Source organism: Orycteropus afer, unplaced genomic scaffold, assembly GCF_000298275.1.
Source record: "Orycteropus afer afer isolate SDZICR_OR568_19922 unplaced genomic scaffold, OryAfe1.0 scaffold00021, whole genome shotgun sequence".
Classification (NCBI taxonomy): Eukaryota; Metazoa; Chordata; class Mammalia; order Tubulidentata; family Orycteropodidae; genus Orycteropus; species Orycteropus afer.
In genome coordinates, this window is record NW_006921608.1 from 7,271,070 (window position 1) to 7,276,194 (window position 5,125).

Genomic DNA, 5,125 nt, shown 5'->3' on the forward strand with positions numbered 1-5,125 from the left:
GTAGATTGGCCAACCTTCCTTCTGAGGAGTGGCTGGTGGGTTTGAACCACCAGCCTTCTGGTTAGCAGTTAAGTATCTTAGACACTATGTTACCAGAGCTCCCCTAAAAGAACTAGTACATAAGATATCTGGCTTTCAACAAAAAATTACAAAGTATACAAAAAGGTTGTGGGAAATAAAATCCTAATAGATAAATTCCCAATCAAATCAGACTTAGATATGACACAGACTTTGAAACTATGTGACAGAGAATTTAAAATGTTTTAAAACTATGATTAATATGTTAAAGTTTCCAATGGAAAAAATGGACAGCACACAAGGTCAAAAGGATGATTTCTCAGAGAGATTAAAATCATAAGAAAAAAATCAAGTAAAAATGTTATATTGTTGTTGTTAGTGCCATTGAGTCATCTCTGTCTCATAGCAACCATACGCACAACAGAACGAAACACTGCCCGGTTCTGTGCCATCCTCACAATCCCCGCTATACCTGAGCCCACTGTTGCAGCCACTGTGTCAATCCATCCCATTAAGGGCCTTCCTCTTTTTCATTGACCCTCCACTTAACAAGCATGATATCCTTCTCCAGAGAATGGTCCCTTCTGATATGATCAAAGTAGGTGATTCTCACTTCCAAGGAGCATTCTAGCTGCACTTCCTCCAGGACAGATTTGTTAGTTCTGTTAGCAGTCCTTGGTACTTTCAGCATTTTTCGCTAGTATCACAATAAGGAAGGATCAACTCTTCTTCAGTCTTCCATATTCGTTGTCCTGCTCTCACACACATACGAGGCAATTGAGAATACCATGGGTTGGATTAGGTACACCTTAGTTTTCAAGGATACATCTTTGCTCTTCATCACTTTAAAAAAGTCTTCTGTAGCAGATTTGACCAATAAAATTGTTAGTAATGTAAAAACAGAGATGAAATATGCCTTCAGTGAACTGATCAGTAGACATAACACAACCAAGGGAAACATAGCTATGCTTCACTGTTGTTGTTGTTGTTATGTGCCATTGAGTTGGATCTGACCATAGTGACCCCTACTTAGGTTTCCGAGGCAGTATCACTATGGAAGTAAATTGCCCAACCTTCCTTCCAAGGAGTGACTGGTGGGTTTGAATCACCAGCCTTCTGGTTAACAGTCAAATGCTTTAGGCACTACGCAACCAGATGTACAGAAATTACATGGAAGAGGTGGGCCAAAATGGTGGCATAGTCAGATCTCTCATAATATCCCTTTTACAACAAAGATGCAAGAAAACATGTGAATCTGATAGAAATGACAACTTTGGAACTCAGCATTAAAGGCAAAGCTAAAGAATTGCTCCAAGTGCCAAGTAGAAAGAGAGAATGTACAAAAATAGTAGACACAGAGAATCGCAGATTGCTGGTGCCCAGCCGGGCAAACCCGCACAGCATGGCCATATTGAGAAAAATCAAAGAGAATTCCCAGCTGAAGCCTCTATCACCTGTTGCAGCCAAGCAAGAGTGACTCTGCACCCATGTCTAGAACCAAGCAAGAATGTCCCACCCCTGCAAAAGTTGAATGCATTCATCTTATCCACCAGGCCTCCTCAGCACCCCATGATGGAGGCCCACAGACTTCATTCATTAACTTCCCCACCTCCCAGCACATGATCATAATCCAGTGGCACCTATCTCTGCCCCACCACTTGAGCTGGGGGCCCACAGACCAGAGGCATGTCCTACTCTCTTCAGACACCTGCATGAGGGGCTAGACGACTTGTGGCACACACTCTCCTACATCATACTGTAATAGACAGGCCATGTCCTCCTAATGGGCACCCATGGACTGGTGGCATTCACCTCCACCCTCCCCCACAACTGGAGACTTGTGCTGGCTCTGACCACCCCCAACTAGCCCTGCCTGCTCATGACCATTGATGGGAGTTTCCGTACCACCCACCCAGTGACTGGTAACCTGGGCACCATCACACTGACCACCCACAACTGGCAGTGCACACACATAATACCCAACCCAACAACTACTGAGAATGCTCACTGCATCCATACCCAGGTGACTGGCCAGACAGATACATTACTTCACCAGCTACATCCTCAGCTGCCCTTAAAAGACCACTAACCAAAGACTCAAGTTCATATACCCAGCCACTTCCCCACCCTTCCAGAGAAAGGTGGTGAAAACTCCAGTGCAGAGACAGATTAGTGAACAGAGTAGCATGTATGCCCTACCTATTAGAATATATCAAAACTAAAGAGAGCTCTGGTGGCATAGTGCCTAAGGCACTGCACATCTGGTAGCATAGTGCCTAAGGCACTTGACTACTAACCAGAAGGCTGGCAGTTCAAACCCACCAGCCACTCCTTGGAAGCAAGGCTGGGCAATCTAGTTCTATAGAGATACTGCCTCAGAAACCCAAGGAGGGGTCGCTATGAGTCAAATCGACTCAACAGCAGTCGAGTGATTGCTAGTCACACTGAATGTAAATGGCTTAAATTCACTAGTAAAGAGGCATAGAGTGGCAGCACAGATTTAAATTTAAAAAAAAAAAGACCAATTAATATGCTATCTATAAGAGACACACCTTAGACACAAATACATATACATATACACAAATACATATATAAACTAAAATTCAAAGGTTGGAAAAACTGTATTAAGCAAACAATACCAGAAAAGAACAGAAGTGGCAGTATTAATCCCTGATAAAATAAACTTTGAGGCAAAACCCACCACAAAAGATAATGAAGGATATTACATATTGATTAAACTATCAATCCACAAAAATACATAACCATAATACATACATATACACACACACAATGATATAGCTCCAAAACAGATGAAAGAAACTCTTAACAGTGCTGAAAAAGAAAAAGGCCTTTCCACAACAATAGCAGGAGACTTCAACAAACCACTTTTGGTGAAGAACAGAACAACTAGAAGGGCATCAACAAAGATACAGAAGACTTAAGTGCTACAGTCAACCAACTCGACCTCATAGACATATACAGAACATTCCAACTAACAGTGGCAAAGTACACTTCTTTTCCAACACACATGGATAACTCTCCAGAATATGTCATATTTTAGGTTACAAAGTAAGCCTTAATAAAATCCAAAACAATGAGATAATACAAAGCATTTTCTCTGACCACAATGCTATAAACATAGAAATCAGTAACAAGAAGAACAAGGGAAAAAAAATCAAATAAGTTGAAACTGAATAATAGCTTCTTAAAAGCCACTGGGTAATAGATGAAATAAAAAAAAAAATCCTGCAATTAAATGAAAATGAAAACACAACACACAAAAACCTTTGGAACACAGCAAAAGCAGTGTTCAGACGTCGATTTATAGCAATAAATGGACACATCAAAAAAGAAGAATGGGACAACACCAAAACACTAAACCTACAACTTGATCAACTAGAAAGAAAGCAGCAAAAGTGGTCCACAATCACCAGAAGAAAGGAAATAATACACATTAGAGCAGAAATCAATGAAGCAAAAAATAGAAAAACAATAGAACAAATCAATAAGACCAAAAGTTAGTTCTTTGAAAGGATCAATACAGTCAACAAACCACTGGCCAAATTCACAAAAGAAAAGCACGAGAAGACGCAAATAAGAAATTGTTGTTGTTGTTGTTATGTGCCGTCAAGTCAGACCCAACTCATAGCGACCTCTCCTTGGGTTTCCAATGCAGCATCACTACGGAAGTAGATTGCCCCATCTTCCTTCCAAGGAGTGGTTGGTGGGTTTGAACCACCAGCCTTCTGGTTAGCAGTCAAGTGCCTTAGGCACTATGCTACCAGAGCTCCTCAAATAAGAAATTAGATGGGTGATATTAAAACAGAACCACCTGAAATAGAAAGGATGATAGCAGAACACTATGAAAAATTGTACTTTAACAAATTTTAAATCCTAGAGGAAATGGATAAACTACTTAGAAACACACTATCCACCTCAACTAACAAAAATCGAGGAAGAAAAACGAAAGAGACTCATAACAAAAAGAGATTGGAAAGGTAATTTTAAAAAATCTCCCAACAACAACAAAAGCCCTGGCTCAGATGAATTCACTGGAGAATTCTACCAAACATTCAGAAAAGAGTGCAAGCAAATACTATTCGAATTATTTCATAGCATAGAAAAGGAAGGAACACTTCCTAATTCATTCTATGATGCCAGCATAACCCTGGTACCAAAGCCAGACAAAGACACCACACACAAAAAAATAAATAAATAAAATAAAAAGAAAGAAAAAGAAAATTACACACCAATACACATCAATAATATAGATGCAAAAAGTCTCAACAAACTTCTAGCCAATAGAATTCAACAGCATATCCAAAAATAATACATCATGACCAAGTAGGATTCATACCAGGTATGCAAGGATGATTCAACATTTAAAAAAATCAATCAACATAACCCACTACAGAAATAAAAGAATCAAATGATCATGTCAATTGATGCAGAAAATACATTTGACAAAGTCCAACATCCATTCCCGAAAAAAATTCTCAACAAAATAGGGACAGAATGGAAATTCCTCAACATAATAAAAGGCATTTATACAAAACCAACAGCCAACATCATTCTCAATAGAAACTGAGAGCATTTCCTATGAAAATGGGGACCACACAAAGATACCTTTCATCATCACTCTTACTCAACGCTATACTAAAACTCCTAGCTAGAGCAATGGGCAAGAAAAGGAAACAAAAGTCATTCATATTGATAAGGCAGAAGTTAAACTATCCCACTTTGCAGATGATATGATCTTATACATAGAAACTAAGGATTCCAGAAGAAAGCTACTGGAACTAAAAGAAGCATTCAGCAATGAAGTAGGGTACAAGATCAACAAACAAAATCAGATCTACACCAACAAAGAGAACTTTGAAGAGGAAATCAAGAAAATAATACTATTTACAATAGCCTCCCAAAAGGTAAAATATTTAGGAATAAATCTAACTAGGACATAAAACACTTATACAAAGAAAAATACAAAACACTAGTGCAAGAAAGGGAAGTAGAGCTATATAAATGGAGAAACATACCATGCAAATGGATATGAAGATTTAATGCATTGAAAATGTTACTGCTGAGGCGGGGCAAGATGGCGGACTAA